This window comes from Lepidothrix coronata, unplaced genomic scaffold, assembly GCF_001604755.1.
Source record: "Lepidothrix coronata isolate B3197 unplaced genomic scaffold, Lepidothrix_coronata-1.0 Scaffold96, whole genome shotgun sequence".
Taxonomy (NCBI): Eukaryota; Metazoa; Chordata; class Aves; order Passeriformes; family Pipridae; genus Lepidothrix; species Lepidothrix coronata.
Genome location: NW_016690276.1, coordinates 1,022,978 through 1,050,067, shown reverse-complemented (window position 1 = coordinate 1,050,067; position 27,090 = coordinate 1,022,978). Strand labels below are relative to the sequence as shown.

The 27,090-nt window shown below is 39.7% G+C and overlaps 1 protein-coding gene across 4 annotated transcripts in view; it reads right to left on the bottom strand.

Annotated features, from left to right (window-relative positions):
* Positions 1-27,090, bottom strand: part of BMPR1B (bone morphogenetic protein receptor type 1B) — a 256,353-nt gene that overhangs the window by 55,680 nt on the left and 173,583 nt on the right. Inside the window, exon 1 of one of the 4 annotated variants that reach the window (XM_017822266.1) lies at positions 3,550-3,604. The exons of the other annotated variants lie outside the window; for them this stretch is intronic. The gene's annotated coding sequence lies outside the window, so the exon portion shown is untranslated. Of the gene's footprint in view, positions 1-3,549; positions 3,605-27,090 lie in introns of those variants that run through there. 4 annotated transcript variants of the gene reach the window in all.

The following is a 27,090-nucleotide window of genomic DNA, read 5'->3' as shown; positions in this document are numbered from 1 at the left end:
CTCAACAACAACAAAGAGTTAGCAATACATATAAGGAAGGTGAATTGCATCCTTGTATATGAATTTTTTTAAAAATTGAAGTTTGTTGAAGACTTACTATAAAGGTCTAAAAGAGGCAAGACTGTAGGGAGAAGCTTCTTTTAAAAGACTCTTTCTGAGGAAGGTGAAGAGGGAAAACAAATCAGAAAAACTCCTCCAGGAGACCAATTTATAAAAGTAAGAGGTTCTCTGTAACAGCAATCAGGGCAGCCTAAAGTTTATCCAAGAGAGGCTCTGTTTTATTCCCCTTCGGGCTTGACCAGACATCACATTTTGCTGCTCACAAACTGGCTGGACTAGGAAAACACGTGCTGACAGTTTGAATATCACCAAAACTAAGGTGTCAGTCTTACTCTGAGATCACTCAACAGAAGAATTATCTTAGCTCATCCAGAAGCATTTCACTGCTAATGGCCAGCAAGCAAAGTTGCTCATTTCCTTCTATGAATATGCACCAGCACACCTGAATTTTAAAGTAGAATAAAGGAAAATCCAGAACGCTGCTGCTAAACTTATTGCTCATAATGAAATCACCGCAAGATCTTTTTTTACAGACCTTTTTTGGGCCATTTTCCAGGATGAAGCAACAGCTGTCTTTGCCAATCTCCTCACAGGCAAAGAAAATTTTCAAGATTAATTGCTCTGATAGAAAACAGGAGATTTTCTTTTTTGCTTTGCTTTACTAATGTTGCTTCTCCTGCAGTCAAGTTTCTGATCCTGGAGGCACTTCCAACTGCAAATTAATTACAGGTTTGATAAGATGCGTACCTGTTCATAGAGATCAGAAGTTTTAAACTTAAAACCCCCTTTTATTTCCTAGAAGACTATGAAATTAATTTCCCGCTTTTCCAAGGAGGCTAATGTGAGGCAATTGCTGATATCTTCCTATGATTTGAAGTGTAGCAAAAGGAAACCTCAGCTGAAAATTGGGCTTTAGCAGAGGACAAGGGCCTGAAAACATAGCAATCCTTGCTCTTCCCCTAAAGACTTTCCAACTAACCCATCCATGAAAGTAGCAGAGCCCATAATCCAGATTGGTGGGTGCCCTTGATGAAATCCATGCTACACAGGATGTCGTCCTTTTTAATTAGGACATTTAACAGATGAATACGGCCAAGAACCAGAATTGCCTGTTCTTGTTTAAGAATAAGCTCTCCACCCAAACAAAGTATTAATGTGTCACTCTGTATAATAAATACATGACTTGCTATACAAAGAAGTATAGTTGAATGGCTTTGGCCTTGTCTCGAACTAATTTATTTTAAGTCTATATATAACAAGTTCCTCTGACAATGAATTGTGTAATGTCTACAAGACAAAAAACGGCACACTTCGTTAGCTACAGAAAGACAGGTGGACTGACAGAAACTTCCACTTAGTGCATTATTGGCTGCCTGCCATGGTTTGAATGGGGGCAATTATGAAAAAATTGAACACATGACTTTAATAAGCTTCAATATAGATTGCTGTCTGGTGGAAACAGAGCTTTACAATGAGTTACTCTGGCTCTAGTCTTTGCTGCTAGGAGCAAATATGTTGTTTCAGATGTCAATCATATATTCTTGGTATTATTTTAAAAGGTTAGCAAGAATACTGATACGTGGAATTGCGGATGACAGGAAGCAGCCACAGCACTCACTTCCCTCCACATCCCGTGAGATAACTGACTCCCTCCATGCCAGTGGGGAAGTACCTTCCTGAGCACAACAGGGATGTGGCAGCAGCACCTGACTCCCAGAATGCACAGCAAAGAGCAGCTACCATCGCTGTGGGGGTTCGGCAGCAGCCCCAGCAAGTGGAGTCCTCTAATGCAGAGGCAGTTGTTCTCTGTCCAGAGCTGAGCACTGAATACTTCACAGATAAATTAAAACCAATCTTATAAAATATTTAGGATGGATGCGTCTTGATGCAAAAGTGTCCTTCACTGGTTTTTACAGTTCAAGTTCCCACCTCTAGTAATTTAATTAGCTATGAATAAGACAGCAAACAATGCATCCCTTCATGCTCAGCACGAGGTCAGGGAGGCACTGCTGCAGCAGTTTAACACTTGTTCCACATTTTGAGCAGTTTGAATGAAAAGTTGAGGTTTGGATGAACCACCAAGTCTCCTTCCCAACCAGTGTTTTTCCCTCTCCAGTCGAGTACACCTTGCCTTTTAGAAAAAAACTCACATACCCCCCACAAGGAGGCTGCTCTTTAAGCAATGAAAGGTCTGCAGGGAACTTCTTAGCAGCCCATTAATGGCAGAAGCAGTCAGTCCTTGGCCCATTGCATGGGAGCCTACATGTGAGCCACAGAAATCCAGGCTTGCTGGAACTGCTCACATGGGAATGAGGGCAGAAAGCCCAATAAGAGCAAGAGCAGCAGTGGTCCCAGTCTCCCATACAAATTCTTCCTAATCCCCTAGCAGCACATGCAGCAGGACCACTTCTCCCCGGTCTCCCGTCCCCATTCCCACCTGCCAACTCCAGCTCCAGTTCCCTTCCCTGGTAGCACTGAGGACACATCAATCCATTGTGCTAATATGCATCTTTGGTCAGCTCTGCACTATTTCACACATTTTTTTCATTCTGTGTGTATACATAATTTCATTCAAAATACAACACCCAGCACAATTATTGCATAACAAAGACTGCACTCCAATGGCATATCTAGTAGTACATTGTGAGGACAGAAGGCTCATGTTTCCAGTCCTGTCTCACCTGTAACAAGACTGCTAAATCAACTGCACATTATTTTATCCCCTTTCAAAAATAAAAGACAACCCTAAAAAAAAGCCGAAAAAAGAAAAACATAAAATCCTGTTCCATTCAGTGAGAAATTCCAGACAGCTGCATCACCCTGGGAGTGAAAAATAAAAGGACTATGGGTAATTTTCAATAGCTTTGTCCTTGAGTAAGACCATGCCACCAAAACATTTTAATACCTTAGGATGCTCAGCCACAGCATTATCAGAACTCTTCCTGTCCCTGTATATTTCTATTTTGTTGAATGCCCATTGCTTCTGCCTATGCTGATCTTGCCTGCTTCAGTCATCCTCCTCCGCATGCATTTGAGAGGAGCTATGTATGGGCACCGAATCCTTTTGTATCTCTGCATTACTTGTTTTTATACTGCATGATTGCATGACTTAAAATAATCATACACAACATGAAGTAACTATTGCTATCACTTGCTTACCACTAAGTGATGTCAATTTTTACTTTCACAAGTTTCAGTGTTGCGCCCAATATTATTATATTCTATAATTTCAATGTGACCACAAACCATCTGTAAAAATAGTAGCAACTATTAACAACAGGAACAACATGCACTGATAACAAATCCACGTGAGACGTTTCTGACACATCACAAACTCAGTAAGGACAAGAGCAAATAATAAACTGTCACAATTTGGTGCACAAATAAAACATGGAAAACAACTCGCTAGTCAATAATCCGCAGCATCAGACAGGAGGTCACTGACATAAAGTGAGTTATCAGTGTAATAATTTATGAGAAAGCAGTTACCATATCAGAGATATCCACAGACTATTCTGCATGAGAAAGGAGCAACAAGCCTCCTGCTCAAGGCAGTGAAGCAGCTTCAAGAGCAGTTTCATGCTTTGGGCAGCATCACTCCTAGAGGACAAAAACCGATGAACAAAAATCCAGAAAGTCTCAAAAAGTACCCTCATTAATTTGAAAACAATTATAGAAAAGATTAAAATTATGGTATTTGTTCAGTCTAGAGACAAGACCACATGGTAGCAACTCTCAAATAAGTGAAAGGTCTCTGCAAAGAGAGATGAAATGTACCCTTGCTCCATGTGCACTTGCACAGGATGAGAAAAAAAGGCTGAAACACTGAGATCTCAGACATCCAGAAGATCAAGTTTTCTTTGAAAGCCTGACTAAGAATGGAAACAGATTGTCTACAGAGGTACGAACCTTTCTTCCTGAGGGCTTAAAAAATGATTAGACAAACTTGTGTCAGAAATGGCTTAGGTACAGTTAGACATGCCTTCAGGCAGAGGAACAGCCTAGATAATTCAAACTTCTTTGCAGACTTAGTGTCTCGCTCTTTATGGATTTACCTCAAAATGCAAATAAAACTCATTGAAAAACTGAATCCAAACCTCCTAATTTTTAAAAAATCAGAACACTTTTAATTTACTTTCACTTTTTAATTTCATAACATTGAAATTCTAACTTGGCTTAATGAACAATAGAGAAAGTAATTTAAACCCAAAATGTTTCAATGTAACGCTCATAAAACACGCATTATGGTGACTCTATATTTCTGTTAGTTGCTTACCAAGCCAAAAGATCTATCTTCCATAGTGTTTTTATCAAGATAATTCCATTATTGGAATTTCAAGATTCCAACAATATTGTTCCCATTATTGTATTCACATCAGAATATGAAGAGGTTAGATCAATTATAGTATCAGTTTCAGTCTTGGTGACAATCCGAAATCCTAGAATCATAAAATGGTTTGAGTTGTAAGGGATCTTAAAGATCTTATAGATCATCTAGCTCCAACCCCCCTGTCCCAGACTGTTATCTCCAAAAGAACAGTTGAAGAAATGCTAAGGAACTCAGTGGAAAATTGTTTTGAAGAGACACTGAAGCTTTGAAAACAAGGAGACTACAGTATTTTGCTTTTTTTAACACTGAAGACTCAGGACTTGGAGTAAGCCCTAAGTTAAAATAAAACATATTTTTATTACACACTGAACATTTCAGTATGTTGCTTTGGTCATGATAGTTTAATTTCAGAGGGAAAAAGCAACATAAAAAACTGCTCTGTGACTCTACCCATGTTTCCTAATCTCCTCTGAGATTATTTTTAATGCAGCCAAGAAAATATCTCTTTCAAGTAAAAAAATCCATATCATATTTGTCTCCAGACTTTAAATTGTTTAATGCAAACCCCCTTGGAAGATGTTCAGTTTCATCTATAAAATCTTTTTTTTTTTTCCAAAAGACTAATCAGTATTTTGAAATATAAAGCTACTTACTTTATAAATTGTCTTGATTTTTCAAATGAGTCAAACTGAAGTTGTAACAAACAATACAGTTTAACATGTCTTCCTCCATTCAATGTATGAAATCTCTTATGAATAGTAGCTTCTGCCAGTTGGGAATTTGGTTGTCAGATCAGTAAAATTTTGCTTGACAAAGCTCGTTTTATATGTACAGCTGGAGAACTTTGTATTTGACACAGAATTACCATGTATGCACATGCAACTGAATTGTTAATTTAAAGGGGAAGATGAAAAGCAATATTTTCAGCGTATTGTGAAAAAAGATGACAAATAGTCAAGCCAACAAGGGCCATGCACAATAAAGGAGATAGAGAGCCATAGTAGAATCAGTTAACTCAGTTGGACTGAAGCTGCCAGGCAATAACAGTTCTTTACTGACTATAATGTTTTATGTATAGCCTGGATCCCTAACAGGCAAAAGAATGTTTCAAAAAAATGAGGAAAAATGCTACTGCAGAGTTCCTTCATGTGTCTTCTCAGGAGGTTTAAGGAAATAGACACCAAGTGTTTGAAACATTGCAGAAATGTCTTGAATTCCTTTATGGTCTGTGTCCACCAAGTTTCAGGGGAAATTTTTAAAGAGGATACACTGCTGGAGTGTAGTGCCCTGCAAGCATGACATGTTCGGCTCCGTCCTTTGGGAAGTACAAGCAGGTGTTTTGAAGGAATGCTTTGCCTGAAACCTGCCTTTTGATTATTGTGGATTTGGAGACCTTCTGAAAAAAGAGACCTGACAAGGGCAGTCAGCTTTGTTTAAAGAACTTAATCCTCATTCTCCCAGCTGCCGACAGGAAAAGGCCATGTTTTGCTTAAGTGAAAGATTCCTTTCTTAGAATCAAAGGATGAAAGTGGTAGAGAAGAGCAAACACCTTCCCTGAACAGCAGAGTTAACATACCCGACAGCTGACTGTTAACAGCAGCAGAAGCATCCCTTTTCAATTCTACAATATATATCAAAGTAAACAAACCCTGCCAGGTGGCATTTGGCATTATAGGGATACAAAAAACATCCAAATAATAACCTGATCCTGCAAGATCCCAAGTTCCTCCCTCCCGTTGAAACGAATGGTGTGGAGAGTGCTACAGATGTAACCTGAGCGGTTGCGTAAGCCATTCTAGTGCTATACTTAGTATTATTTGAAATATTTCCAGAAAAGAGAAAAAAACACTGTTGATTTAAACTGAAATTCCAATCTTGGATGCACACATCGCCATGAGCTTTGATTTCCATTATTTCTAAAATACTGATAATGTGAGTCCAAAGAAAAAATTGCTCAAAGTGTTCACAGATTGATTTTTTGTCTTCTTCTAAGACCTTTATTTTTACCAGCGGCACACAAACCTAGAGACTTCCAATCATACTGGGAAGCCATGGTGAGGCACTGGAACAAGTTGCCCAGAGCAGCTGTGGATGTCCCATCCCTGGAAGTGTTCAAGGTCAGGCTGGATGGGGCTTTGAGCAACACGGCCTAGTGGAAGGTGTCCCTGCCCATGGTGGGGGGTTTGGAACTAGATGATCTCTAAGGTCCCTTCCAACTCAAACCATTCCAACGATTCTGTGATATTTCAATATTACAGACTTGTAGTAAATATAATTTGAAGCATTACAGTTCATTCCCTGAAGCAGTTCTGTTAATTTTTTCTTAAACAAAATCTTTATCCAGAAGATTTTGTACTAGGTGTGCATTTGTTGCTGCTCCTTCAAAGATCAGACCTAGCTTGGCCAAGTAATACAGCAGTGAATCCCTCCTGTACTAACTCTGAAGAGTTGGATTTCCTGACAACATCACCTCCAAAGGAATATGACAATTCAGCAGGACTTTTCCAGCAGCCTCAGTTCTTGCCTGTGGGAGGCTATGGTGGGCTGTGAAACAGCTCAGTGGATGATTCTGTTCATCCCAATACTTGGAAACCGATGAGGAAACCAAATGGGTGGAGAAAGAGACCAAGCTAAACTGAAAAGCTGAGAAAAAGCACTCCATGTAAAACGAAGAAGCAGCTGAAGTGAGCTAAGAAATCAGGGCAGTGGGAACAATATAAGCTTGCATAAGGAGGGGAATGGGCTGGGAACAATTGGGTGGAATGAGAACAAGAGTTGTTGGATGTTTCTCTATAGCTTAGAATGGCACTTTGATTTGTTGAATCTCATTGCTCCTCTGTGGAAAAACCTTCCTGCAAGACCCTAGCAAAATGATCTGTCCCTTCCAAGTGTGAGACACACGGAGATTTGTAACCTATTATTTGTGCCATTTACTGTGTTCATTCAAGGGAAAAGTTTTGTGATGTGGATATGCATGGTCATCATGTTGTGTCATGCTTTGGCACAATGAGGATGTAAGTTGCATGAGAGGACTTCTGGTTTTCACTTCATTTTTTTCAAGTCTAAACAATAACCCATAAAACCACAATATGTTAAAAGCACATTTAAAAAGAATCATCAGCTCACCCACACACTCACCTACTGAAGAGATGGCTGAATTAGTGTTACTTCTGCAGGTTTGTTTAACAAACAATACTTATTGTTGCCTGTAGAACCCTTTTTCAATTTTTTCCAGAAACTTAAAAGGGAGGTGAGGTAAATAACCATGAGTAGAAAAAACTATTAAAAAAGGAAAAACAAAAGGAATGATCCCAAATCAATGACACTGGACGCTTTGCTGTGACCTGTTTGTCCCAGCGCTACCTGGGTGTGAGGCCAGCAGAAACATCTAAGCCACTCTTTTCTCAAGCCATGCCCAGCTCTTTGCTCCACTTCTCTATGTGCTCAACCCAAAAACCTAGGTTCTAATCAGCAAGCACACAGAGCACTCACGGGTATCACTGATGTCAGGAAGGTTGTGCTCTACCTCAAGTACATGCCAAAGGATGGAGCCCAAAGTGCCTCAAAACCAAGCACATAGTAGAACAAGGGCATGATGTCACACGTGGATTTAGCCAGTGTCAGAACACGCTTCCACGGAAAGAGACAGTCCAACGAAAAATTTGGCTTCCTTCTGTTTTGGTGGAGTTATTTTGCAGTCACATCAGTGATCTGCTCCACTGTGCAGCTGCTGAAGAAGTCCTAGGGCCAAGCAGAGAGAGGAATCAACAAGGAATTGTCGCTCATGTGCTAAATTAGGCTGTTTTTACCCAAATATGATTTCATAGCCTAGGTGTTGTCTTCTAGCCTGAACTGTCCTCAGTCTGGATGCTCTATCTGCAAAGTGGGGGGACAGATATCCCTTTGTCTAACCATGGTCATTTGTAAAACTAAACTGAAGTTATGATAATGATAATATAATGATGGGTTTCTCAGGAAAAAAATGCAAGGAAATGAATAATTACAGCCTCAGCAGGGTTTGAATAGCATGTGGTAAATAAGGTGATGGTCACACATTGAACACATTGAACAATACAGCTAAAATAAAATAATGAATAGGGACTCATTAAGCGAGGGCTGCTCATCCTTTATACTGAAGAAAGCAGGGGTCCAATGGAAAAGCTAATCTGTTATCATGCAATTGAAGACTGCATAGCAATGCATATGCACAGAGGTCAAACAAAGGTTGCATGTGCAACATAAACGCAGACATTTTGAATGGAGCACTAGTAAGGGTATTTTCATCTGGTTTTGTGCTTGAGTAGTGTGACTTGTTCTGTATATGAAACTTAATAGGCAGTGTTTACAGATTTGACACAATTTAAGATCTATAAATTGTCTCACTAAATGTTATGTTATTCTCCTTAAAATGTATTATTTTCAGTGCATTAAGCACTTGGTTAAATTCTTTAGTCCAGATCAGGCAAGAGAGCAGATTAACAGATTCAGTTTTGGAGCGCTGAGATTGGGGAATGCATCTTTTCTCTGCCACAATCCCTCCTATTTCTTGCGAGGTTCTTGTGACGAGGCCAAAGCACGGATGCCTTCACAAATGAAGATTTTGTCTGAGAGTCAGGCAAATGAACGAATGACAAACACTGTGCCATTCTGCAAGGGAAATTTATTATCCATTATTTTAGATTAAGCTGCCTCAATGAAAAGAAGGGGCATGCAACATGTCAGTAGCTCGTAGCCTAAGTGGGCTGCCATAGGTTCACTCACATTTTGAAAGCCATTTGGTCACATGCAGACTAGCAGCATTCTGTTACTGTTTATATATATACATATGTATCTACAAATATTTATATGGCCTTTGTCACCAGTGGAGAGAGCTACTCCCAATTAATGTCTCTCCTAAACAGGTCTATGGAGTCAGACTGCATTATTATTTCCATTTTGCAGAAGACAAGGTGAAACGAGCACACCAGAGTCACAAAATCTTTGTGCCTAACTCCCACTGAAATGAGCCAAACTTGGTTCAATTGCAGAACTTCAGTGGATCTGAATTCACAAATCAGATGAGCATCTAGGTGGGATTATACTACAAAGCTTTATATCTTTAAAAGGTCATTAGCGAACTGAACACAAAATTTTTCAGAAAGCCAAGCTGTATTATTTCCTTCAGTAAGGCATCAGTTACTACCACAAAAACATTAAACAGACAGGAGAAACTGCAGCAAGGAAGTTATACCAAAGGGATTATACCAAAAGGTTGCAATAAACCAAAGGGTTTAATGGCTCCTTTTCACGCTGCTTATGACTTATTTTTCTCCTAATACTGTCTATTTATTGCATAAATAAAAGAAATATGCCGATAAACACTGAAAATATAAAAATCATTGCTGCTGTCACACAGTAAGAAAAATCTAGTCATTTTAGTCAACAGTTTCAGAAGCATGATTTCTATACATCTTTTAGATCTACATTAAAATATAATGAAGATTTACAATACAACCTTTACTTAGCCCTGAAAAATCCTTTTGATATCAGACATGTTAAACCTAACCAGAGGACCAAAGCACTCCTCTAGCTCTCCAATCCAAGTGTGGAAGGTGTTTGTTCACTAGTAGAAACTTATTGTTTGGAGAGAAGCGAGAGCAGTGCACCATTCATGTGAATTTTTTCATTAATTCTTAGTTTTGCTATTTGCCCTCCACTTGTCAGAATGTCCATTGCAGGGCTGCAGCCCTCCTCCAATGTAACATCCATCTAACAACTACCCACTGAAAACATGAAGGTTCTTCCCAGAAGCAGCAATGTCATCTTAGTGCCAATACATGAAAACACACAGGTGGCAGTGTTTGTTCTCCGTGGGTGCTGGCGCCCAGGATTGAAAAGCTACAGATGCCGTTCCCTCCTTGCTCTCTAAACACACAGAGGACTCTGCAAACATGCTGCTTATAGAACTTGCAGAAAACCAAGAGCTTTTTCACCTCTTAAGAACAATGTGCTTTAGAGACATAATTCATTTTCCCTTATTTTTGTATCAGCTAGGCTTTATTTCTCTCTGTTACCTAAAATAACCATAAGATATTTGTTACAAAAGGAAGGCTGCACCATTGGGCTTATTTTAACACACTTTTTGGCAGCAGGATGCTACCTTACTGCACAAACATGTTCTAAGGGAAAGAAGCTTGGTTAAAAAGGTTAGATTTTTACATAAACAATGGCTCAGGCTGTTTATGTGCTTCCATAACTTAGCAGCATTCCATTTTGTTTGTGAGATTTAGTTTGCTTTTCTTTGGTGGTACTATTTTGTTATTAAACAAAACATGTACATGACTGAAGCGCATGTCCAGAGACCTAGAAAGTGTCTAGGGCTTTTTTTTTGACCCAAAGAAAAATTTCTGAGGGATATATGTAAAAGTTAAAATGTAGTGTTTAATAAAAAAATTATCGAAGTACAATGACAGCAGATATTCCAGATTGAATCCTTCTGAGGTTGTACAAAGCATAGCAGCTCCCTCTGTCACAAGGAATAGCCAACCTAAGACAAGCATTAAAACTCCTCAAAAACCAAACCACTACATAGTACTGTAAATAACCATCCACAAGGATAGATAGTGTCAGCTATCTGCTACTAAAGATACTGGATCAATCACAAACATTTTGGAGAACACTGTTTTAAAGGGAATTGACCAGTAAAAATGTCAGAATATCATCACACTTCTGTATCTGGCTTTCCATGAAACAGTAATCTAGGAGAAATGTGAATTGCTGTACATTTAATACAACCACTGCCAAGGAGGAACCATTACACATACCAGCATCTCTATTTCATACAGAGCAGCAATTCTATGCCCAAATTTTCCCACATGAACAAGACTCTCCCTAGACAGTTTAATCCTCACTGTCCAGCTAAAACGCCTACTGCAGCTGTGCTATCCCTATTTGCAGTAAGAAACTTCTAGAATTTTTTTCATTACAGCTATAGCTGGAATTTTTATCTCCCCTTTTTTTTAAAGAAAGAAATGTTAGTAACCACTGATCTGGACAGAATCAGACATAAAATTTTATAAAAGCCATAATTATTGCAATTTTTTACTTCCCCCTTTTTACTGATGACTTCTGATACATATTCATTTTCCAATTTATAAGGCAACAAAAATAATAAATGAAGTACATCTTCGGGCAGCTATTAGCAACTCAACTGCTAAGAGAACATACAGAAAACTACATTTAAAAAATAATAGAGTTTATGAGATGTTCCAGCTCTTTAAAAAATGATCTGAAAAATGCTCCCAAAGTCTTAAATTTATTTGCAAAACTGAAGTTGGTAATGACAGATTCAGAAGGCAGCAATGTTATTTCTTCATCTGTAACTGTATTTTCAGCTGGTGACTTCCCACAGGCAGCTATCATTAATTCAACAAAATCTACTCAGTGGCCCTTATTCAAGCCGAATATATTTAACAACTTAAAACAAAATACTGAGCTTTCACTTGTTACTCAGTCACAATAGAAAAGAGATTAGTAAAATGTCACATTGACCTAATCAATACACATTCAGATTTGAGAAGAGGTATGCAATAATTAATTTAATTTATTTAACACATATTTTGATCGCAACATATGTCAGTGTAGAATTAGATTGTTAATCATTACATTTCAGACTAGGATTTCTGTGCTTATTTCTTCTAAAGGAAAATCTAGCTGGGTGCTGTAAAGGTTCACTCAATACAACAATACAAGTTGCCATGGTTAGAAATAAAAGTTCTCTCATTGCTTAGGCTGACCAGACACAAAACAAAGCCTTAGATGGTACCTAACCCAGGTAAAGGAAGAAACTAAGCACATTTGTTCCTGAAGCTATGTCACTTATGCTGATTTTCCTAGTGCTACTGCACAGTCACCAAGACAATCTGTGTTTGGGAAGCAAGCGAAATTTGCTAGAAACCTCCTGCAAATGAAACCCAGATGCTTAAGCACAATCCCAGATGTCTCCTGCACCGTGTGGCTTTGATAGATTAAATTGAGCATAAGAAAGAGATGAAATATTTATGAAAATTAAATTTGCAGGATGCATGTCAGTAAGCCTGAAAAATATTTTTTTCAAACAAAGACAGGAAACCACATTTTTCACCCAATCAGGTTGGGTTAGGTTATAGCAGTGGTATTCATGGAGCTCCCAAGACACTTGCATTTCACACAGACCACTAATTCCAGAAACAGGGACTGCAAACACTGCCTCTGACACCAGCGTGTCAAACATTTATAAACTACATGCTCAAATGAGTTATTATGTTTCACTCCTTATCCACCAAAAGTTTAGTATTGCGAAGGCTGGGAAAAAGCACAAATCACACACAGCACTCTGTGTAATGATACCATGTACTGGACACCAAACACTGCTGGAATGAACAAACCTGCCCTCTTCCACATTTAAGGGAATGCTGTCAGACACTTAAGCAAATTAATATATCCTGAGACATCTTCAGACTATTTGTTCACCAAAACTTTATACTTGTATTGGCTTCCTCAAAAGAGCAGTGAATAAAAAAAGTTACTGTGGTAAAAGAGAACAGAAAGCATAAATTAATTCAGATACTATTTACAATTAAATGAAATCATAGAAACACTAAATACCTCAATTTTTCCAATGATAAACGTCCTGTATAAAATCTCCAAACACAGCTAACATCTCTCTCTCTCTCCACAGTTCAGGTCTTGCCTGTCTCAGTAGATCTGTTATCACTATGATAAGCCTTACTACAGAACATGATCAGGTTTTCCTTTCCTGGCCATTCCAACATTTCATCCCTCTGCAAGCAACTGTCTTGAAAGGGTAGCACTCCCTTTCAAGATGCTCTCCTCTCTCTTCTGGGGAAATAGAGAAACCCAGAAGAATTTTTTAGAAGTTAATCTGAGATTATTTAGCACGCAATTACTTCAAAATCCTCCAATATCCATTCAGATACAGAACTACGACTTAATACACACAGATGTGAACTCAGCAAAGTAAAATGAGTACAAAAGGTTAATATTTATACCATGGATTATTAAAGGGGCTGCACCTCTCTCTGTAGCTCACTGAATATTTCTGAAACAGAAACCAAAAGGCCATTTACTTCAACAAAGCAGGAACAGAGACAAATCTAACACTTCCCATCACCCCTGTACTCCTTGAACACTTTCTGAGTGCATTACAGGGCTACTGGATGAGCCAGGACAGCAGAGTTGTCCCAAAGGAGATGAAGGGTTTATTTGAAGAAGCCCAGCAAGCGACTTTTAACAAACTCTCTTTCAAAAGAGAAGCAACGAATATCCCATTTCCTTTACATGGAATGTGTATACACTAAGGCTCAAGTACCTTTTGCACTGCCAAACTAATGCAAAGCCACATTTCAGCAGAGGAAGAACAATACACTTCCTTCATGTGCATGTTTTGACTTATATTTACAAGAACACACTGTGTCTAAAGCAATAGTCCAAAAATCTATTGATCAGTACCATTGCAATATCACAGTAACTCCAAAGATACACATCATAAAAATCCGTAGCATTAGAAAATATGTCCCCTACATTCAGTTTGCAGTGTCCAATGCTAAAAAATAATAGAGCTGGAAATAGAGGTTAGTAAAAAGACAAGACTATTCCTGGTCTGGATACTAAATTGACACACTAGCTTTGCTCGTTTTTTAAAGGAGTTAAGCCTCCACTTTTGCAAAGTACTCAAGGAAGAGAGTAGTCCTGTCAGTCTCTAAAGGACCATTTAAGTTTAAGATCACACAGATCTTCGAAGTAACCTGCTTAGTAAACAGTTCATGGTTACTTTGGCTAACACATGGCACATCTAGTTTGAGTTCACTTAAGTATTCTGCTTTCTAGTTATGTATCTGGAACAACAGGCATTCCAAAATCACACAAGTGAAGTGTTCGCCAAACTGCAAAACAATTCAGGCCTTCAAACTCAGTATCTTTGTAAAGGCCAGACAGGAAAGGATGGGTAATAAACTTCAGTTCAGAACAAGTGGTGCAAAGTACACTTCATATGTCCTGAGTTGAACCATATCTCCTACAAAAACAAGAAGGGAGGAAATAAAAGAAGGAAAGACCCTAGTATTGCTATTTTCCCTCCAGGTATGATGCTGAAGAGATCAGATTTCAAGCATCTGTGATGCTCACCACAAGCTGCTTTTATTGCTGATTAATAATGAGAGATTAATAGCTGGGGATGCCACATAACAGCTGCAGTCTAAAACTCTTGAGCACAGACATGGTTATACATTTAACAGCTGGGTTCAAACTTTCAGTGGATTTTGCTGTATGGTAACTAGGATCAGTTTACAGTTGAAAAATTATTATTTTAAATGCGTGGTGCACAACTACACCACACAGCTACCTCTAAAGTAATGCAGCCCAAAGGTTACCTATCCTCACACTTCCTGAATCATCCTTCAACTTTCAGCAAGCCAAACACTGTGAGATCCCATCTCCTAATTCCCACAATTTTTAGCTTTAAGCCTCTGAGTGTTAAAATGCATCAGAGAACAGCAAATATCAGAGATGGAGGTGAAGACCTGGCACTTCTCCAGACAACAACTAGACCAGCAGGTGAACATGTATTTTTTTGGATTAAATCAAAGTACAGTGTTGCCTGCTAAATCCCTTGAGCAGTGAACTGTATGACAAATAATTATATTTTGTTACATCAGTTCTATATATTCACCATATTGCAATGATAATTAACAATTACCTCTGCTCAAAGTCCCTATGACTTTGGACCCATTAATTGTAAATGCTGATATGTCACTCCACAGCATGAGGCTGGGGTACACCAAGAGAGAGCTCATAGGCATAAGCATTACACTCCTCCTCTAAGATACAACTGGCTCCTGCCCAGTTTTCTCACACTTTCTCCCTCAAATTTTTCACAAATGCTACACTTTTTCATTTAGAAAGACTCCTCTGTGATTTACACATATCACTTTAGGACAAGGCTGCAATACAGGCAGTACCTATTTGAAAGATGCTCATTTGTAGCTCCACTTGGGATGACACCAATGGGAAGATGGGAAAATCTTCCAAATCAATATTTTGCCTCTATCCCATATGGGTAAGAGAGGCAGGAAAATCTCAGGTTTTTGGTAAAGATCCATTTTTACAGTAAGTTAAGATTTACTTCATTCCATGTATAGGACTGATACAGCTATGCAGTGCCAGATGCAAAGAATTTGGACCAAAACTACAATTATGCCCCGAAGTTCAGCCTCTTATGCAACGTTTCCTTTTTTTTTTTTTTTTTTTTTTTTTTTTAATGAGCTGAACTTTGCTCAGATTACAGGATAAAAGAGAGTTTTCAAAACAAAGAAGACCTTTCGGTAAGAAGAGCTTTTGTCACCTGTTTCCTTTACAATACAACCCTCTAGGTTGCATCACCAAGCTCAGGTAAACACTTTTTTCTAACCATCCAGTTAAATTAGCTTTTGGTCTACATTTTTTATGCTTCAGTTTTCAAACAAACATTACCTTTTCTGACTTTATTTTTTAACATTTCCTCAGAAAGAACCTCCTTACGTCTGAATTCCAGCCTGGAAAATTACCCTCTGCTGGGGTGTTTGTATAATTCTTCCTTCCACACTCTGCAGGTTTGCAATGGAAGATAGAAGCAGAAGATAGTGCTCAGTCCAAAAGACTGAACACAAGACCTGCAGTTCAGTTTGACTGAACTGCTCTGCCTTTCTTCCTTACTCTTTGATCTCAAGTTCAGAGAAGATTAAATTCAGCAAATACTCCAACAAACAGATATGAGCAACAGCCAACCCTGGTCACAAGCAAACCATGTCAAGAATATTTCAACTTCCTCTAGGACAAAATATAGGCCTTGTGGACATAAGTAAGACCGCATGTCAACTGGAGGACAAGGCTAGCACTCAAAAATATTGTTAAGAAGTTGAAGAGAGTATAACACAATACCCAGCCAGTATAACATAATGCACGCACAAAAGCAATTGTACAAATAAAGAAACACTCAAGTATGAGTTCTGTATTTTGAGGAACATGCAGAGAGACTGAAAATGCAGAGCAAAGTTCAGCAAAAGTAATTGGAGACACTCAAGACCAGATAAATAGAATTGGGCTTGAACTGGCACAAAGATGACTAGAGTACACTTAGGACTAATTTTTCTAGAGGTGAGAACAGGGAGACAGTGGAACCAACTGCCTGAAAACCTGAGGTCTCCTCATCACTGGAGGGAAGTAAAAAAAACATATGCATGTCAGAGAGACCATCTAAACCCTTGATATCTAGTGCAAATCATCCATTACATTAATGATATAACTGTATTTGATATTAGTAACCATGTGGAGACATCAGGACCTCCCCAAGTATAGGTACAGGCAAATGGCAAACTCCACACGCTAGTAATTCATGTCCTCACTGTGAACATCCTGCAAGGAAACAGAAGCTTTGAAGGGAAAGAATAGATGCATCTACTAAGCTAGAATTAATACAGCTATGGAAAATCTTGATCTCAGCCTGAGGCATGGACTGAATTACTTAAAAGACCTCTTAATTTGATTTTAATCTCTCCGTTTGTAACAATTTCTGGCCTTTAAACTGACCCATAACTCAAAAGTTAGGAGGAAGCAAAGTTTTACAGTGATGCAGCCTAAAAGGAAATAAATACATAAGAATATAATTATACAATGCATAGATTTACAAGTTTTTTTACATGGACTAGCTCCTAAAATTATCCTAAAGTACTCAGCTTCATTTGCTATCACTCTGTAATTCTTTATTTGCCAAAAGATTTTGGGCTGGATTCCATCTTATGTTCAGTATTTCAGAGGAGGACATGGAGCTGCTGAAGGCACCTGTGGGAACCTACATGGGCACTCCCTGGCAAAGATTCCCCAACACAAGCCTCTCACCCCTATGAGCAGTGCTGGCAAACAAGAAATTCACAGCCCATGGGAGGGAAGAAACCCTGTGCTGAACAAGCCACTAGTTACATTTCCTAAAAAACTTTGTACAAGTGGTCAAAAATCAAGAAGAGTTTTGACTCCCAATTGCCAGGAAATTGGGAATGTATTTCAAATGCAAACTGTGAACTCATAAGCAGCTAGGTTTCAAATTACTCTACTGGGAATCTCCTACTAACCTTGTAATTCCATTGTTGATAAGACACAATATCTGATGATGTTGGCTTTCGGCAAAATTTTGGCATGCTCATCTCTGTGCCTGAAATTCCTGAAGAGAAGGAAAAATCTTGGTCTCTTCTGTACAACCTACATTTTCCATGCACATCTTTCAGCAACCTACTGCATTTCTTTTGCAGGTCTGCCTAATCCCCTTGCAGATCAGAATAAATCAGAATACATATGATTTCCTTGAAGGTCATCACAAGATTCTCAGTGTCTTTAGGAGAACATTATTTCGGTATGGATAACTCCGAGGATAATTTAAGAACCCCCTTGTTTTTCGAGGGATCATACAAAAAGAAAAGTGTCAAAGCATTTACCCATCAGAATTTTAAAAGGGATTAGTAAGACTCAGGAACATTTATGACTTGTGGTTTCAGGGGAGTTGATGCAGCCCCAGCTGCACTCCCCACTTCGGCAGTAGAGGGTGCTGGCAGAATACTGAGGGTTCATGCAAAGATATCCCGGACTGGTCAGTCAGGTGTGACTGCAATTTGTCCAGAGCCTGCACGTCACAAAAGTATCACTTAGGAAGAATGGTACCAGTGAATAATTTTAAACTAGTTTTTCAAAGTCTGTAAAACCTGCCCAATCCCACGCCAAACTGTGAAGCACACTCACTTCTGCAGTCATGTCCAAAAACGAAGTAAAAAATTAAATAAAAAAATCAGTACAGTATTCTTATGATTCAAGGAGAAAATATTGACCAAGGATTGCAAACTTGAATCTAAACCGCATATGCCATTACACTTGCTAGGATTCCTGCAGTCCAACTGCTCAGAATCCTATTCTGCATCTACCAAGCTGTCCCCAAGCCCAGCTGCTCCCATGGACACTGTATCCACCTCATGAAAGCTTTCAGAGCAAACGGACTGCACCAGTGGCACTGCTGCTTCTTCTGCTCCTTAGCTTCAGCACGTCTTATTAAGGAAGCCAGGGTAAAATCATCTCAAGAATAAGGAGAACCCATGGTTGATGCTGAAGGGCTGTAGGTGAGGTCACAGAAAGTTTACCTATGTAGTTAACAGAACTGACTAATTTATGGGAAGAAAGAAAAACCTTCCTTGCTGTGCATATTTTTTTTCTCTTTTCACATGTGATACTCAGCTTGCTAGCTAACTGCTTCATAATGAAAACATCCAAGCCAAAGCATCCAAGAGTGTTTCATTAAATTATTTACCACTTTTCAAAAGACACTAAGCCTAAGAGAAATTTCTGACAGTAATTTCATAGTTCTTCCACAGAACATCCATACATGAATGAAGATTCACCGTAAGCACATTTATAAACTCAAAAAAAACTCCCAAAAACATGTCTGCTCATTTACTGCACCCAGAACTTGTTCTCAAATGCAATTTTTTGTAAGTATGTTTCAAATCCTCTAATATTCCTTATTTTAAGTCTCTTAATAAAACAATAAAGCAACTGTGACTCTGCTGTCAATCACAATTCTGCCATACTGCAATCTGTTTACTGCTAATTAGTGTCCACTTTCCTTATTAGCTATGTTAAATTTTTGCTTCTTGATGGGTAAATACGACATTTTCACTTATAATTACCATGATGCTTTCCTGCTAAGACTGAAGCATGAACACGTTCAGCCTTCCTACGAAACCAGGACAACGTTCCTTAAGTCTATAGCTACTATTAAAAAAAACACCTCGCTGTTAAAAGGGGTAACCAGACAAAAGTTACAAAAAACCAATAAGTCTGAAACGGTCAAGATTTCTAATGGCAGATTAGAAATAACACAGCTGCTTTAAAACTTTGTATTCCGAGCGGTGCAAGTAGTCCCCAAGTTGTGCTATCAGAAAGCGAACAACAGCGGGAGCGGCTGCTCACGCCGCACCACCGCGCCGGCTGTGCCCGCACGCCGTGCGCCTCCGGAGCATCACCCGCTCCGCCGCACCCCGCAGCCCGGCAGGACCACGACCACAGCCGGGAGCTAAAATCCTCCCCCCCCTCGCCCCGTCCGCGGGCACCTTCCCGCCGCCCGCCTCGGTCCGTCCCTTCCCGCTCACCTCGGGCGTGCAGCCAGCGCCGCGCCAGCTCCCAGGGAGAGCCGTGGCCACCGGCCCCGCTCCGCCCGCCGGCCCCGGCCGCCCCTTCGCCGCGCCCCCGCCCCCGACAGCTCCTGCCCCCGGCCGGCTCCGTCAGGCGGCGGGGAAGGGCAGGGCAGGGCTGGCGGCGGGCCCGGCAGGAGGGAGCCGGGACAGGGCCACCCGCCGGGCTGCCGCCCCCAGAGCCGGACACAAAGGAGCAGCCGGGACACCGATGGCAGCGCCGGGGAGCCGCCGCCAAGAGAGGAACCCCTCGGCTGCCCCTGCCCCGGCACACCCCTGACCCGCAAGGAAGCCGGAGCCGTCCCGGCTTTCGCACATCAAACGTTCTCTCTGCCCGGGAAGAGACCCGCAGCCGCGGCGCGCTCGGGAACCGCGACTCTTCCCCGGGCAGCAAGCGCTCGCCAGCAGTAGCTGATGGCAGCCAGGAACGAGGAACCGACAGCTCCAGCCTGGCGTGTTTCAGATAGAGCACCCACCCCGCAGCTTGTCACCGGACAACTGTTGTAAACACTTAATAAGCTTGTATCATTCTTCAAGTACTAAAGGAGCCGCTTCAAAATTTGTGCAGTGCAGGATTTCCCTGTAAGCCCGTTAGTGAATCAGCCGCACACATGGATTTAACCTCACCCCTGATGGTCACACGTGCGCAGCAGTTGTGTCACTTCTCCCCTGTGAGCAAGTTAAACAAAGCCACCTCATCTATGCCTAGGGTTTATAGACTTCTACATTATCAGGTCATCAATAGACGCAAACCCACAATATAACCCACAGAATCATGGAATCATTTAAGGTTGAAGAGACCTCTAAGATCAAGTCAAACAGTTTAAGCTACCACCACCATGTTCACCACTAAACCACATCCCCTAGTGCCGCATTCACGCGGGTTTTTGAACTATCTACACGTCTGCCCCTTAAAACGGGAAAAAATGTTTTGAACAATTGTTACAGCATCAAGCAGCAAAAGTATGTGTTCTGTTTGCATTCTTGAACAAAATACAGGTGAGATCCTTAAAACACCGAACACAAGCAATAAAACAGGAAAATTACAAACTGATGTACCACAATAAAAACTACCACTGAGCAAAAAAAAAAAAACCCGAGTGGGAGTAAACTAGGTATTTACAATTAAACTCCATATCAATATACAGTCATTGTTAATGACAGCATTTAGTGGGTAAATTCCACTACCATGTTGCAAATGGTATTTGGCTTCAAACAAGTGATCCCTCTGAAACTTTCTGGGGATGATCCAAAATTTTGATGATGCTTAGCAAAACAGAAATCTTTGAGGTGTCCACCTAGCAGCTGTCACACAACAATTATTAGTAATAAAAGAATAAAATTCACTTTTAATGTGACTCAGAGTAATCTGGCCAAAGCATTCATAAACCAGACCTTGACCAGCTATCATAAATGTGATGAGCATTACTCTTGTTTTCCTAGTGATGAGTGGAATTTCTTTCTTCATCCTTTTGTTTAAAACTCTATTACCTGTTGATTACCACACCGATTTACAATGCAACTGCAACACAAACATCCATTTCTAGACACATGAATGGAATGCAGCATTTATGTGAATACAATCATCATTATGCAAATATAATTTTTCAGTCTTTCTCCTATATTTTCATTGGAATATATAGCAAGAAAATAATACAGTAGTGACTAAACTATTTATTTTCTAATGAGTCCTAATTAGAGATTTGCTTTACACAGATCAGTTTTCACAGCAGAAATTACCTTAGTTCTAAAATTCATATTTAACCTACAAAAAGGTTAAATAATAAAGGTGGTCTTCAAAAAGCATGCTTGAAGTTTCCTTCCCAAAATCCCATTAAAAAACACCCTTAGAACAATGTTGTGTCATCTGCTGACATGACTTCAAATGTTTCTGTTACTATAACTAAAAATCCCAACTGCCACCATATCACACATCTTTCATTGTACACTACAGAGCAGACCATTCTTCCTACATCAAACACAGATGACCTTTTTGACTGCAAGATGGAAGATTATCACTATTTTGGACTCTTGGGACGGACACCTCAAGCTTCAGTTGTGTGACCTTAAAGGACTAGATGAACTCAGAGCTGCAAACATCTGAATCTGAAAGACTGCCTTTAAAAGTATGGGAAATCTAACTGAGATGCTTTTAGAATGCCAGCAGAATCAATGCATCAAGAAAAGGAGGTTCTTGTGCAGACTAAAGCAAACAAGTGTTTAAAATCAGTCTTTAATTTGTGTCTATATCTGACCACAAACTCAGTGGGAAGAACCTCAAATATGACTGCAAAGCTGTACCCTGACCAGGCAATTTAAGACAAGGTGTGCTGGGATGGCTGCAGTTAGCTAGTCAGGCTCCCTGAAGGTAACCATGCGTGCTGGCATAGAAAAGTGAACTGAGGTAAAGCACCTCGTAAAAGTTACTGGCTTTCATGAATTTCCTTTCAGTATTAACCATAGGTGCCCAACAGGTACTTGTTAGCATTTGGATGGCAGGAGGACTCTTTTAGACTGAGAGTCAGTGATGTATCTCTGTAAATTAGGTGGGTTTTGGCAAATCCATACAGAATATATGGGTATCAGGTGCTGTTCCTCTTTGGGACAGTGGCCAAAAAGAAAGCACAAATTACATTAACACATATCTTGATCACTTTTTGGAATTAAAATGGGGGTGGAAACATAATACAGTTGCTTAGGACACCATTGTCATGAATTTGATGACAAGTGTCCTCTCCTGTCTCATATTCCAGTGTTTCAGACCTTAATGTGAATAATACTGTCCCATTCAGCAGAGCAAAGAGGTGACAGCACAGTGATGGGAAGCAAAGGGAAGGGAGAGGTTGTCCTGCTCTTGTTTCTCTGATGTCTTCCAAGTTCAAGGTGTGAGCTGCAATTAAGGAATCTTTTTTACTGTGTATTTTCAATGAGAAGCAGGACACTCCTGTTATTATTAGAGCACAAAGCAAAATAAATAAATGAAGCATGAAATAATGTGCTATAATTACAGGATTTGTAGGCAGGCTGTCAGCGTTCATGGATCATTCCCTCAATCCTGGGGAATACATCAGTATTATACTCTTATACAGAGTGCATAAGCAAGCAAAAGTATTGCAAATTATTTCCCTGATATGGACATTATATTTCTGAAAATGAAAAGTTTCAAGTCATCGTAGAGGATAACATCATTGTTTCCACAGTTGTTACTGTTGCCAATGCTGTAACTATATCTTTTTTCCTGCTAATTATGCTATTTCCCTATATATTTTGTGTTCTGTAAAAGCTCTTTGCCTATTAAATCCTTTTCTAAGCAGAAGCACAAATTAAAAAAGTCTAAATTAACATTTCATTGCTGGTGTCTATGTTTTGCCATATAAAAAAACAATCCAGTACTTAAACTACAGTAAGTAATAGCCACAAAGGCTCTTCCTTCAGATGAAACCTGCTTACACCTGCTTCCTCCAGGAAAGCTGGCAGAAATTAATTCTATAAGGCATTATTCTCCAGTATTTTTATTCATTTTGTGGTTGATGAAACACAGTGTCCCCATCCGCGGAGAACTAACTCAAAAAGAATAAAAAGGTGCTTTCGCTCCACTTGAAAAATTGAGGCATTCAAATCCAAGGACAGGCAGACAACAAAAGCTGTGACGTACTTAGAAACCTCTGAAAAGACTCTTAAAAGGCACTGGAGAGGTGAATTGAACCTCTTTTGCCCACGTTTCTTCCCTCTTGCCCCATTCCAGCCATGGGGATGCTCCCCTGGCAGCCCAAGAAGAGTCATGCCCCCAACCCTGCTCAGGGACAGCCACTGCCTTGCAAACAGCCCGCTTTCCCCTGTGATCCAGCTGAGGGAACCATCTAGTATTCTAGGCACGTATTCCTCTGGGTTTTGTCTCTATTTTTTTTTTTTCCACAGAGATTTGCCAAAGTTCCCCCTCTCCTCTGACACACACACATACTCACACAGTCCCATTTGGAAAGGGTAAAACAGCAGCAGGAAGGGAGAAAATCCCATAACTTGTCAAAGCATGCAAGGATGATTTGTGTTCTCACTTATGGGGTATGACTGTCACCGTTGATCTGCTTTCAGGCCTAGATTACATCTGATAAGGGCTGACCTTATTTGAGTATTCACACATTATGCACTCATGGAGAGCATGTGGACACAAAAGTCCCTCAGATGTTCTGGGCATCAATCACGCTCACAGCATGGAGGCTGACAAACTTTTCTTCCCTTAACTCGGGAGAGGAGAGAGTAGTCCAAGACAGACTTAATAAAGTTTAAAGCTGTGCCACAGTATATTTGGGGCCCATTGTCTTCTAAAAGTGTTCTTTTCAACAAATTCTCTGCAGTTACCACGGGCAACAATTCGTCTTTAACAAATTGGGGCGGACTGTGTGCAGACTGTAGGGAGGAGGGGAAGCGAACAAAAGGTTTGTCAGATCTGTTAAATAAAAGCCAAACAATCAAAACCCTTCTGTTTCTTAGTTGCCCCATAATTTCAGAACAAAAGTAAGTTCTCAAAATCATTCCTAAGAACTTATGAACCTGTTGTTCACCACACACAAATACTTACACTCATTATCACAAATAACATCATTTTTTGTAAAGGATATATTATAAAAATCACTAATGACTAAAACATTTCATCTGTTGCAATGACAGACTCTTCTGTTTAATCTTTCCTGATTTCACAAGAACTAAACCACTTTTATAAACCTTCTGCTTCAGTCTGCATGTTTATTTTAAATTATGAGAGAAAATCAGAGCAGGTGATGCATGTGCTGCTCTGAAATGTACTTACTAGCAGGGCCTTGCTAAATTTGTAAAGTCTAAATTCTTATACAGTAACATCCTCAGACAAAACTGACTCTGTAGACTCCAGACTTTCATGGAAACAAATAAATTGCCCAAATAAGCCATCATACTTAGCTCTCAAACACCTTTTATTCACCGTATCCGTAGACTACATGAAAAGATTCTCAAAACAAAGTATGATTTGCTTTGCTAGATCATGCTTGTTAACTCCAGAACTTACTTAGGCCATGTAAACTTTCTTTATTCTACAGCTGGACACTCCAGCAGAAGCAATAAGTCAAGATATTTTTTCATATGACTGAAAATAAGTAAGTACAAAATGCAAATACTAGTTTGTTGCTGCAGTTTAGGAGATCAGTTCACAGTATGATGCATCTCATGAGGAAGTTCTGCTGCTTTTTCAGAGCTGGTTGTTTGAGTTTTGTTCTTTTTTAAAGCCATTCATTTCTCAGTTATATGTCAAAAGTGGCTGATCCTTGAGAAAAGGGGCAGTACATTGCCAAGAGAGGCGACAAGACCTTTGGATTAAACCACAGAAAAAGTATATTGAGAAGGAAGTAGTTTTCAGGCACAAGAAAATCTAGCAGCTTCAAGTAAAATGGACAATATCTAAGATGATAGCATAGAGAAATCCACTACCAATTTCAATGAATTTTAATTTAAGCCATTCCCAGCAGTAGCACAGACATTCATTGCCTACAGTAGGTATATTTCCTAATGAGGACCTACTGTGGCTGTACATCATGTGTTGCAACCTATTCTTTTTAAAACACAAACAGCAAACCATCCACTTCATCACGTGTGGAGATTAGGATATGGTATGCTAACTAAGGGCTGAGGTGTAAGGCCAAGTGTCCTGTCTATAAATCTGTGTTCAGTTTCAACTGAAGTGTTCATTAGAAAGGTTTTGGTTACAAAACATTTGGATTACAAATTTCCAAACAAATAATCATCCTAGTAAGAGGTCTTACCCAGTCTAATACGATTGGGTCCACATCTTTTTTTTTTTTTCCCCCTTGATTAAAAACTAGTCTTTAAAACTTGAAATATTTTGATGAAAAGAATTTCTTTTATCAGTATAAACATATACACAAACATGCACATATAGATGCTCACCCCATTCAAAGTTCATTTGTAGGTTTCAAATGCATTTCCTATAATGTGGGTTATTCTGCGATATGGATAAAAGGCCACTTCTCTGACAAGCTGGATAAAAACCTAATGTGTGAGGGAAGATTGTACCTTTAGCTTTACTAACTCTCCTTGCTGACTATAGGCTGACTGTATTTGGGTAAGAAACCAACATCTTAAAAGGAGAGTGAATGGAGCTTGGACATATGTTTGACTAAATAAACCAGAAACAAATATTTATAATTTTTTGTCATATTCAACCTGATCTTGCAATGAGATCCTGCACATGGAAGGATCCTCCAAATAGAAGTTGTCCCCACAAACTGTGAGCCACGTGGCCACCATCGGCTCCAACAACTGAGAACCTCACAGCAATGTATCTACCACAACTACCACTACCACAGCAACTGTATCTGCCCGACTGTGGAACCAGAGCTGGCTTCTGTCCAGATGTCTCAGACTGGGGCAAAATAAAATTGTATCTAGCTACAGAGGCTAAAGGCTTCCCCAAAAGGTCACGTAACAGTAATTTCTGCGCTGACACACTGGATCAGAGCAACAGCTCAGTTTGTCCATATTCCTGTCTCCAATAAAAGGTATTTGCTTTTTATTAATTTTTAAACACATTGCTTTTTAATTGCATTGGGATGTCTCCTGCCTTTTATTATGTAAAAGGTTAAACAGAAGAATTCAATTTGCTTCTTCTTTTTATATGTATTATTTTATTTTCCTTTTTCTGTCTCCTCTTATTGAAGTACTCTCTAACCAGCCCCGAAATTTTAAATTTCTTGCTCCTTTAGGAGATAGTTCATCTCATATTTTAGTCACCCACTCATTCCTGCTGCACCTTTTTATCAGGTGACCTGATGCAAATACAGTGTTCCTGGAGGGACGTGACTTTCACTGAGTGACACAGTCACTCAGAAATCAGTTTTATCTGTTGTTTGGAGACAAATGTTTTATTTTCTTTTCTCACTGTGCAAAGTAGGAGATTTCTTTGACTCATTCAAGAGGACAAGAAGGATACTTTTCATCCTCAGAGTTATTTTGACATTCTGGAAATATACCAGGATTTGGTATTTAACAACGTGCATTTGCTGAAAATACTTTAACCTGCACACTGGTATCAATTTAGCAAATCTCTCGCAGTTCTGCCCAATTCTTTCTGACTTAAGCTAATTTAGATAATTACTTTTTCTTTCCCTGAAGTCACTCTTTTCTCCAAAGCCTAACATACCCAAAACCAATTCTAGAAGTAGCCTTCCCAGTGGCAGGAGCAGCGTGCCTCCCAAATCTCCATTTCTCCTTTCCCTCTCAATATGCCAAAGAATGAGGCTGCAAGAGGTCGGAAGAGGAAGACCAAGAGAGATGGGTGGTTTGGTGTGATGACTGGGTACAGAAGGGAGGAGTGCCAGAAGGGAGGAGTACCCACAAAAAATTCTTTTAATTGTTCATGCTATTTTTTCAGGGCTTTCCTCTCTCATCCATAGATGAGATCCCTCC